A 12,181-nucleotide genomic window follows, 5' to 3' on the forward strand; every position below is an offset into this window, starting at 1 on the left:
CAAGACTTTCCCTGACCTGAGGCCTGGATGTGTGGATAAGCCCCATATTTCCTCTCTAAAGCCAGGAATATGCTTGACAGAGTCAGGAATGGCCTGGACCAGGACTCTGGGGGGAGCTATAATTTCAGATCTTGAGAATGGAACTCTTCTAACCATACAAGGCCATGGCTGTCAGTCCCAAGGCTGCCATGTGCTTGGTCTATAATGTTCTTGAGATGCTGTGTTCCCCTTGTACAACACGACCTTATTAACTTCATCTCGTTGTGAGATTTCGGCTGAATTTATCTCATTTTCCCATGGAAATAATATATTAGATGTAGTGCTTTTTAATAAGCTTGTTTGAGTAAGCCTCCTGAGCCACCCGTTCTGTTCTTTCTCCTTTATCTCTGATACTCTGGAATTTACTTCTCAGGACCCTGTCACTGAAGAATGACCTGCTGGTCCAGGTCAAGATTTCACTCCTAAGTTCATGGACTGGAAGAATTAATACTTACAAAAAATGCCCACACTACCCAAAACAACAGACTCAATTTATCCACATCAAAATACCAGTAATATTTTTCACAGATGCAGAAAATATTATCCTAAAATTTCATACAGAAACACAAGACTCCCAATAGTTAATGCATTCTTGACTAAAAGGGAAAAGTTGGAGACATTATAATACCTCAGTGAAGTCAGATTACAAAACAGCTTAATATTGGGATAAAAGAGGCACCCGAATCAGAACAGAAAGCTCAGAAATAAACCCACACATCTACAGCCAAATAATTCTTGACACAGGTGGCCCAAACACAGCATTGGAACAAGGGCAACCTCTTCTGCTAGTAATGTTAGAAAAACTGGATGTCCCATGCAGAAGGCAGAAACTTGGCACCTTATTTCTCACCTCATTCTAAAACTAAGTCAGTGTGGGTCAGAGATCTTAATGCAGTACCTACAACTCTGAAGTTACTGTAGGGAAGCAATACCTTTCAGGAAATAGAGCAAAATTAACAAAGTGGGACCACATTAAATTAAAGAGCTTCTGAACAAGAAAGGAAATAATCAGGAGAATAGGGAGACAACCCACAGATTGTGGCAAATATTTGCCAGATATTCAACAGAACATGATGCCCTGAGTACAGAAGGAACACTGAGCACTTAACAGCATAGTAAGTAACCCAATTAAAATATAGGGGAGTTGTCTGAATATGTATTTCTCAAAATAATAATATAAATAGCTGATAAATGAATGAAACATGATATATATATATATATATATATATATATCATTAGTCAGCATGGTCATATTATTAAAACTACAAATAAATACTATCTTTCCCCCAATTAGAATGACTACTACCAAAAAATGAATAAATAAATTTTTAAAATATGCTGACAAAGATATGAAGTGAAAGGAATCATACACTGTTGGTTTGGAATATAAATTAGTGCCGGCTGTGAAAAGCATTATGGAGATCCCTTGAAAAGCTAAAAATAGATACGATCTAGTGATGCCACTTTTGGTTTTATATGCAAAGGAAATGAAGTCAGAACACAAAAGAGATATCTGCATGCTTGTGTTTATGTATCATTTATTGTTGCCACTAAGGTGAAAAACAAACCAGCCTAAGTGTCCACTAACAATAAAATGGACAAAGGAAATATGGCATATAATCACAATGGAATATTATTCAGATATAATGAGGATGAAATACTGTCATTTGTAGCAAAATGGATGGAACTAGAGGACATTATGTAAAGTGAAATAGCCAAACACAAGGAGATGAGTATCAGTTTTCTCTCTATGTGGAAACAACAAAAGCCATTCTAAAGTACTAGTATCATTACTAGGGACTGAAAGGGTGGTGGGGGAGGGACAGATGGGGAGAAAAGTATGGATGCATATGATTTGTATGTACTGCATGCATGTATGGAAGGATTACAGTGGTCCTGTTTCTTTGCAAAAATTATTACATGTCAATAAAATGTTTTAAAGTGTGATACACCCACATGGTATAATACTGTGCATCAAAAAGATGTAATAAGTTATTGATAGACTTAATGTGGATACATCTCACAATTATTACTCTGAGTAAAATAATTTCATACTACGTTAATTAACGTATCTAAAATTCAAAAACAACCTATACTAATGTCAGGGACAGGATGAAGACTGACAGTGGCCTGGGAAACTGGACGTGGTGCTGCTGGGTGTGGGGAAAGAAAGGGTCATCAAAGCCAAGAGAAAGTTTGAAGGGTCGTCTACATCTTCGTTATCTACACAATTGTTTTCACAATCAAAATTATCTTCCAAAATTTGCATCATCAACTTCTAATATCTTATTGTTTAACAGTTTCCTTGGAGATTGAAGAAGATTGAAACATGCTCTCCTGCAGGAAGCTCCTTAAAAGGAAGGTAAACAATTTAAAATAGCTTCAGGAAGTTCATGAAACTGACCAGAGTCTCTAGGCCATACCCTGCCAGAGTAAACTGTAAACGCTGAGAGCGAAGTGCGGCGGAGCTGCCCAGAGTCAGACAAGCCAAGCTACAACGAAGACTCCAGGAGGATAAAGAAGACTCTGAGATCAGAACTGCTGCCCGGAAGAGGTTTAGATCAACTGAGGCACCTGGAAAGGGCACTCTGCAGCCTGTACCGCTGCCTGCAGGCTGTGTAGTGTGCTCTGCTCAAAGCTTTGTGGGGTGGAACCCATGCTGGGTGGGCTTTAGTGACGCAGCTGTCTTTGAGTCATTTCTGCTCCTGTAAGTGACTCTTCACCCATGTTTCCATAAGTGACCCCAATAAAACTCATTGGTTCACCAAGTTGGACTTTGGCAGTGCGTGTACTTTGGTCTGGTCTGTTATGAGCTGCCTATCTGGTGTGAGTAGAAGTGTATGTTGAGTCTTCCCAAGAAATGTTTTGTTACACAATATGTGTACACATTATTTTATGTACTAAATTTGTCCAAGAAATATTTTAAAATACAGTAAACAAAGAAGTTGCCTGTATCTTAAAATTTTTTTCTACTGGCCGGGCGGTGGTGGCGCACGCCTTTAATCCCAGCACTCGGGAGGCAGAGGCAGGAGGATCTCTGTGAGTTCGAGGCCAGCCTGGTCTACAGCGCGAGACCCAGGAAAGGCGCAAAGCTACACAGAGAAACCCTGTCTCGAAAAAACAAAAAAACAAAAACAAAAAAAATTTTTTTTCTACTAAATTTAGAATCATAATTCTTTTTTTTTTTTTTTTTTTGGTTTTTCGAGACAGGGTTTCTCTGTGTAGTTTCGCGCCTTTCCTGGAACTCGCTTTGGAGACCGGGCTGGCCTCAAACTCACAGAGATTCGCCTGCCTCTGCCTCCCGAGTGCTGGGATTAAAGGCGTGAGCCACCACCGCCCGGCTTAGAATCATAATTCTATTCAAGAAGTTTGCTTATCATTTTGTTGATTCATTCACTTGTTTAAAATGACACAAAAGGCTATACAGTAGTCAGTGAACATGTGACACCCTTCCGGCAACCTCCAATCTGTCTCCAATGACAAACTTCTAGCTACAGAATTCATGAGTATTTTCAAGGAGCTGATCTTGTTGATATCAAAATGAAAAAATTCATGCATAATGTGCACCCGTTTTCACTGTGACTAACACAGAGAACCAGTGCCAAGCTTCATTTTGGTTCTAGCTCTACCCAAGCACAAAGTGAATTTTTATAATGGAAGCTAACCTTTGCAATGAAATCAGAATTGGCTACTCTGCACTCCTATTTATAATGAAATGATACACAAGTCCCGATCATGTATCATACAGTGATAGTAATAGTCATTCTGGATAGTCATCTCTTCCTGGGAATAATGGAATTATACTCCAGAAAATGTCTTTATTTCATGCTCCTCGGCCATGCTCATAATTACAGTGCTTTAGTGTGGAAAAGCATTTTACTCACCCGCTCTCTTCCCTTCTTATGGTAGTAGCTTCAATATTAATGCGGATCTTTCCATCTACTGTAAAAAGTAAAAACAAAACAAAACACAGAACTACAACAAACACTTTGTGTCAGTTTGTATTTCTAATACTCCTTGTCATTTCAGGGTTACCTTATATCAATGTTAATCACGTGCAATGATACTGCTGTTAGATAATATGGGGAAAGGAGCCGCAGGGTGCTTACTGCTATTCAGCTGTGCTTCCTCTGTGCATTCTCAGCACCCTTTTCTTCCAGTCATTTACTATTTTCAGACAGGTACACAGTAGGGAGCTTCATATCTTCACAATACTTCGATATCTCAGAAACTGTATGATACAGGTGGGACTGAACATTCAGATCCTGTCAGTGAGCGAGTGTGTTACCCCCAGGTATGAAAAGAAGCATCTCAGGTCGGTTGATAACCACTTAAACGACTCTGGGTGCCCTCCAAGAACCTTGCCATCCAATAACTTACTTAAGAAAGGCAAATGTATTCTAAAGATTTAAAGCCCAGACTCAAGGGTAGTCAGAGCAGGCTCCATGGTGGTGGAGTGTAAGCAGAGCAGGTACCTCACGGCCTGTGCTTAAAGGGGCTTGCATTTGAATTAATGCTCTGGTGTCTTGAAAATATTAAAAATATTTGAACAAAGGGTTCCACATTTTCCTTTTAGATTAGGTCTTACAAATAATACAGGAAGTACTAGTTATAGATTAGATCATTTATAAATTATATGGCATTCTGATAATATACTTTATTATTCATGGAGATAATTATTGTACTTGTATCATAGGATTACACTTAAGAGCATGCAAGAAAAAAGACTTAGCTTAATAACCAGCAGATTATGAATACTGAATAACCTAAATTCGTTGTTTAATATTCCCCAACCAAAGATTAAATGTAAAGATGCATTCTTTCATATTTTTCTTCTTTTCCATATTAGCCACAGCTAAGTTTGGTTTATTCTTTCATTCTTTTTACTGTACTTATCAATAGTCACATAAAATACTGAGTGTGTTCTTAGATAAAGGTGTGATCATATTATACATACAATTCTGAATTGTACATCTTTAAAATGATTTTATGAGTTATCTCATTTAATTCATGAAAGGATTTATGAAATAAGATGCAGTTTTAGCTCCTATTTTCCAGCAGAGACAATAGTTTCAGAGAGTGTTTGAATTCATTTGGATTTGAATAAGGATCCATCTTTCTAATTCCAAACTATTTTAGCACAATAAAGATGTAATGCTACTGTGTAGGGATAAGCAAGGATGAGTTGATGAATTTGAGAAACTTGGGAAGCAATTAAAGATATGCAAGTGATGAAAAGGTCAGGAAAGCTCAGTTTTCACTGAGTGGACTGAATTGTTTGTAGAGAGAAGAGGACATGGAGGAGGAATGGAGTGGGTGAGTACCAGTAGGAGTAGACAGAAGAAGGTGGAGTGGAGATGATTGCATTTATGTGTGAAATTCTTCAAGAAAAAACCAAATACTTCAAGGAGGATGCATATTGTTGGGCAAAGATGAACTACACCTCAATAATCGTTAGCAAAGCAGTTAACTTTATTCAAAATTCAGCTTCTTTACACTCTCATTGAGTAAATGAACGGAAGGCATTGTTGTGAGGATTTAGGCATGTAATAAACATTATTGGAATGATTCATAAAATATATTAAGAAGTCAAGAGATTTCAGGTGTTGTTTATTGACGTTCTTATAATAGTCTACCATATGAATAGCACTCTTTGAATTCTAATTGAAGTTTTAGTTGCTGTAAACCTTTTAAGACAAAGATTAAATAATTGTATTTTTATGTTAAAGGTGCTGGAAATAATTTGTGCATAAACATGTGTTGTATTCCTAAGGAAAAAAATCCACAGAAATTAAATTAATGAATCAAGGAGTTTACAGAATTTTAAAATACTCGATTCAACGTGAAGATTTTTCCCTTCAAATAGTTTTCAAAAGGTTTAATTTACAACAGTTCACAATTTGTCCCCATAACCTTTACCTCATGGCATATAGTCATTAAAATGCAGTATTGTAGAAATTACATGTGCTAGTCAAAAATCAAAAACTCCAATCCCAAATCATCTTATTTTGGGGATTTTATAGTTATAGGCCAGACATACAGGGCCACTAACATCTCCAAATATTTACATGTGAGCTCCCTTCTTGAGCATAGCTCTCGTCTGGATTTGCCATCTTCACCTGGCAGTAACAAATGTGTTTCTACAGTTTGTTCTTTAATGCTTTAACATGCAGACATCCTTATTGAGTCATTTTAATACTTATATTTGGAGGTATCTGTGTTTGTGTGTGTGGTTTATGTGCATATGTCCGTGTGAATTAATGTATGGAAGTCAGGGGTAGTCATTAGATATCTTCTATTGCTACCTACCTTTATTTCTGAGTCAGAATTTCTCAGTGAACCTGCACGTTTCTCTTTCCTGGCTGCCCAGCAAGCCTCTGGGGCCCACCTATCTCTGCTTACATGTCTCCCAGTCTTAGGATCAAAGATGCCCACTGCCACACCTCCTTTATAATGTGTGTACTGGGCGGGGGGGTTGGAATGGTCCATTTTTCTTGTACAGCAGACACGTCACCCAAAAAACTATCTTCCTAGCTCCTATTTTCATGCCTTATGATGACATTTTAATGTAATTGCTTCCCACTGAAATGTTTGAAGTTTGATGTGTTCACAAACAGGATGATGAAAAGCTGTCACAAGCTCCAGAAAAGTGGCCCCCACACAAGAGTTTACACATGTTTGTTTATAGTCTGTGTGAACAGCTGTACATTTGGGGTAAGCCATTCCCTTGGCATGCAAGTACTGAACTACTGAGTTCTGGTTTGATAATGTTAATGTCATTGTACATTTGCAAGTATTCATATACAGTCCTATGAGATTACCATGTCTTTTCCCAAAGTTTTACTAGTTATGTGTCTCTTGAATGTCTGACATCTGATGTATATGTTAAAAGACATCCATCTCGTTCTATATGATCTTCAAATTACATTCTCATTTTAAAAATCTTTTCCCAACAAATCAGTTACAAGGCGCTGCTGTCCTACACTGAGCAGAGTATAGGGTTCCCATGCAAACTCAGTGTTCCCAGTCTCTTAAATACTTACCTATATCGTTAGTCTGTAATTTACTCTTTAAACCAGTAGAATGTATTCCGTTCTCTGCCTTACTATTGGTTAAAAACAAATGATACCTTTTCTAACTTTTAATAGTGCACGTCTAACCCCAATTTTTTTCAAATGAATTTTAAAGTGTGTTTGGATCTGTTAAAAATGGTCACTCGCTAACCCTGTGTCAGCATGGGGTTCTATATTTTTAAAAGTTGAGCTACCAGCAGTTCACTGTAAGGCTCTGCTGGGATACGAACCCAGGACCTCCTGTTTACTAGACAGGTGCTTTAACAGCTAAGACACAGAGCCCTTAGTGTTCTCTGTTTTCAGTTAAAATATCGCTTACTGTCTACTTGAACCAGTTTCCCCTTTGCTGAAGAGATATGCACACTCTGTGCTTATTAGTCAAATCAATTTTATCTTAAAGTGACTTAATATTGATAACAACGTTCTTCCGGAATAATTGCAGTGTCCATTCACAGACTGGGCCTTCACCGTTGCAGGAATACCTTTTTATCGAAAACCAGTAATGGCTCCACTTTTTTGCATATTCGGCCCCGAAGAAAATGTTGCAGTTAAATTTTATCTGCCAAATGATGAATGATCTCTCATCAGGTTTTTCATTTCAATTCATTGTATATGAGAGAAGAGTAGGGAATTATTTATCTTTAGCTTGAAACAAACTTTAGTCCTTTCTAGATCTCTACCCTCAAGCAGGTTGGTCTTGGCATCTTAGCTTATTCATGGGAAAATGTGGGTATAATTTCTGTTCTACTGATCAATATAGAATGAGATGCATTTGAGATCTTAAAACCTACAAAACCATGAAGTAAAAAAAAATAATATCAAACCAAAACAAAAAGTATGGAGTCCTTTTATTGTTGGCCAGCTACTCCTGAGCATGAGGCCAGCCCTCGAGTGTGGTTGATACACCCAGAGTCACTCTATTGGAGAAGACTGATTTCTTCCTTTCCCAGTGGGGATCAATTGTAAATAGCTTATTGGGTAGGAGTAGGACTTTGTGTCCACTTCTTCTCCTTGCTGGAATTTTGTCTGGTTCAAATTTGTGTTTGTTTTTATTTTCATTTTGTTGTTGTTGTTGTTGTTGTTGTCTTGAGGGGGAAGGACAGGAACAAGGAAGAGAGAGGGAGAGAGAGATGTGGGAGATGAAAGAGGGAGAGCAAGGGAGGGAGAGAGCATTAAGTAGGGTGGGTAGGGAGGTGGGCAGGATCTAGGAGGAGTTGGGGAGGGGAGAGAATATGACCAAAATGTATTATATGAAAAATGCGTTTTTAAAATAAAATTTTAGAATGCACAAAGTATTGGGGGCTGGAGAGATGGTTTACAGGTTAAGAATGCCTACAGAGAACCCAGGTTCCATTCCCAATACTCACACCAGGCAGCTCACACATGTCTATAATTTCTGTTCCAAGGGCACCTCATGTATACAGTGCACATAAAATCACACAGGCATATATACATACGTATAAACAAAATAAATAAATATCTAAAAAAACATAAAGCATTAAGGCAACAAACTCATCTTAATAAAAGTTACTGTTTAACTGGAGACAGGGATGCATTTGCTGTTTTCTATATCTACATAGTCACATTTTCTGGAAGAGAATTTGATATGACACAGATATGTCTTGGGTATTGTCCAAGAAGATTTAGTTTTGCTGGAGAAGCAAAAAGGATCTCATTATGAGTTAGTCCCATGACATGGACTCAGAATGCTTTCAAATACAGGTACCTTCCAGTGTTTGAATAGGGTGATAGAGGATAAAATTCATAACTTGAACTGATGTGACCCAAAGTTGAGCCTGGGGAATAGAAAATGAGATGAAGTTGTACTAAGGAAACAAAATCCTGGTTTTAGTTGTATGAAAAAGGAAAATCTTTTATTATTTTATTATAGAAAAGGAATGTTGAAATATATTACAAGTTGTCAAATTTTTACATGTCAAAGTCAAGCATTGTCAAAAAGTCTGAGTATGAGTGAGCACAAAATGGAAGCATATTCAAGAGGATTCAGTGTAGAGCTCCATTTCATTCCCTTGAAACACATATATCCTGTGGATACAGCACATTATGCCAGCCAGAATTATGTGTAGAAATTGCAATTAATAGGTCTCTACTCTAAAATTGCCAGTATATGTGTATTGTATATGCTGTGTCATGGAATTGCCACACCAACTGACAGGAGGAGAACATTTTACTACCATGACATGATATTTACTACCATGGGTGTGTTTACAAAGTGCATTCTTTAAATAGGTCCTAAGTGTAGATATATATTGCTTTTCAAAAAAAATATTGGTTATTTTAGTCATGAGGAGGTGAGTGATTGACAGAACTAGTATCTTGTGGGTTTCTCTTTGCATTACTCACCTATGGCGGTACATGGCTGCCACAGCACTGAGCAGTTTCCCTCTGGATTGGCTCCCACATTGTTGTCAATGTGTGCATTAACCGTGTTAATGTCATAAGGAGGAGTCAATATTTCAAATTGTGTGTAAATTAGAGTCAATACAACTAGACTTGGAAACTAATTCTGGGTTTTATGCACTGTAAAAGTTATTTGTCCCTTATAAGTATAAACTTTTACTTTTATTCTTTTGAAACAAGAGTGATACTACAAGCAGGTGTGAAAATGGTATCGATTAAATATAATGATATGTAAGTACCAGACAATAATAGCAGTGGTGTGATGAAGTAAGAAACTATGGTAGAGTTTAGTTGATGTCTAAACTTCACAACAACAAATAACAGTTCACATTTACATTGAAACTCTCTTTTCTTTGTTATTCATTTCTGCTATGGAATGCAAATCTAGTTCTGTCTGGTTTGAAACTCTATATCCTGTATGCACTTCCTGCACAGAGTAGGCATGGTTTTTATTCTGAGTAGATGGACAGGTTCTTTCTTCAACTTTGAATGGGTAGCTTCTAAAATTCAAAATAAAAAAGACACATAGTTCTGTAAGTTACTAGGTAATTACAAGTCTAAATCCAAGAACAGGAGAGAATCCTTAAGGCTCAATTTATTTAAGAGAATATTGAAATGTAGTTTCATACAACTGATGACTATGAGCAACAAGAAGATATCTGAGATGTTCCTTTTCTGTCTTAAGTCTCCTCAAAAGACATTTGTGATCTGTTCTGCCTCCAGAAACCAGGTTGATGTTAGTGTTCATGGTCTAAGCAGTCTCCAGCTGCTATGGGTAGGGAGGCATCTTTTTCAGTGGTACCAATGACTTCAGACTCATAACTGAGAATGAGAGACATTGAAGGCTTCTGTGCCACCACCACTTCCACTTCCAAAAGAGGAGGGGAAAAAGAAAGAAACAGCCCAGGCAGGACGCTACTGAAGAGAGTCCTTAAAAATTGCAATAAAGATGCTGAAGTATGGCTCTTCACAGTTGATGGCTTCTGGCGCAGGCTAGGGGTGGGACTCGGTTCTCTTCAAGAGGCTGGCTTTTAGGAGTTTGATCATGCTCCAATGAGTACATGGGCAACACAAATTGGACTTGGTAGATTTTTTCTTTTTCTTTCTTTCTTTTTTTTTTTTTTTGAGGGGAGTGGCACAAGGATGGGAGGGTGGACCTGGGAAAAATGGGAAGTGGGTGTGATCAAGGGTGAATTGTATAAAATTCCCAAGCAATTAATAAAAACATTATGTTGGGTGTGTGTGAGAATTTTAATAGTGGATAGGAGAGAGACACCTATACTGAGGGAACTTTCAAATCACAACTACATGTTGAATTATCAAAATGCTTGGAACCAGAAGTGAGCACTTCAGAGTCGGGGGATGGACCAACATCCAAAGTTCACGTTCATTTTTGTTTCACATAAGCCTTGCATTCACAGCCTTCTGGAACTTACCCACTATGTTAAGTGCACTGTGCTCTGCCATAGGAGGTTAAGAGTGGAATACTCTGCCTGTGACATTGTATTAGCACTCACAGAGCTTCAGGCCTTAGCTTTGGGATTTTAGATTTTTAGATTACACATTTTTAGTATCTGCTAGGTTGCTTTTCACTCTACCAGAAATATCTCTAGTGGATGCTGTCATACTGCAACCAAACTGACAAGATCAGTCTCTTCTCTCACTCAGGGAATGCCACTAGATAGTTTTTTTTTTTTTCAGTCCTTTTAATTGGTACAAACAGCACTATGCAGAGAGGAAACAATAAAAGAAGTTTACTTAATTGTTGTGAATGATGCTAAACAACTGTTTGCTAATACAAGAAATCTGAAAGTATCATGAAGTCTCTGGACCCTCCAGTTGGACTGAGCACAAGAAAACTCCTTCCACAAAACAAGAGAGAAGGTATAAAGTCTATCTGTCTATCTATCTATCTATCTATCTATCTATCTATCTATCTATCATCTATCTATCATCTAAATATAAATAGATACAGTGTATGTGTGTGTACATATATGTGGAGGCCAAAGGTCAATGCTGGTCTTCTATCATACTCCTTTCTCACTCTTTCTCTTTTTCTTTCTCCTTCATTCTTTCCTTCCTTCCTTCATTCCTCCCTTCCCACCTCCTCCTTCTCCTCCTTTTTCTTCTTGAGACTGGGTCTCACTCTGGCTGGCTTAAGACTCGCAAAGATCAGTCTCCTCTGTCCTCCAGAGTTGAGATTTAAGGTGGGTGCTGCCATATCCGCTTTTCCATCTTATATCGTGAGGTACGGTCTCTATTGAACCTGGATTTCTCTAACTCAGCGAAACTCTCAGTGTCTATTACCCAGTCTGGGGTTACAAACAGGTACCAGTGAGCTTAGGTTCCAAATTAAGGCCCTCATTCTTTTTTTTTTTTTTTTTTATAAAAAGCCAAGCATTTAATCTCAGCCCTCAGGAGGCTGAGGTAGGCAGATCTCTGCATTTTTTTCCTTTTTTTTTTTAAATTTATTTTAATTTATTTTGCAATACAATTCAGTTCTACATATCAGCCACGGATTCCCTTGTTCTCCCTCCTCCCGTCCCCCTCACCTTCCCCCCAACCCCCCCCCATTCCCATCTCCTCCAGGGCAAAGCCTTCCCCACAGACCGAGATCAACCTGGTAGACTCAGTCCAGGTAGGTCCAG

General features: G+C 38.0%; 1 non-coding gene across 1 annotated transcript; it reads right to left on the minus strand.

Moving 5' to 3' along the window:
* Window positions 1–7,321: 7,321 nt before the first annotated feature.
* On the minus strand, window positions 7,322–7,394 carry Trnat-agu (transfer RNA threonine (anticodon AGU)). The gene has a single exon. It is a non-coding gene; the product is annotated as a tRNA-Thr (tRNA).
* Between the last annotated feature and the right edge of the window lie 4,787 nt (window positions 7,395–12,181).

This window comes from Peromyscus californicus, unplaced genomic scaffold, assembly GCF_007827085.1.
Source record: "Peromyscus californicus insignis strain IS unplaced genomic scaffold, ASM782708v3 Scaffold_9__1_contigs__length_137607984, whole genome shotgun sequence".
NCBI classification, from domain to species: Eukaryota; Metazoa; Chordata; class Mammalia; order Rodentia; family Cricetidae; genus Peromyscus; species Peromyscus californicus.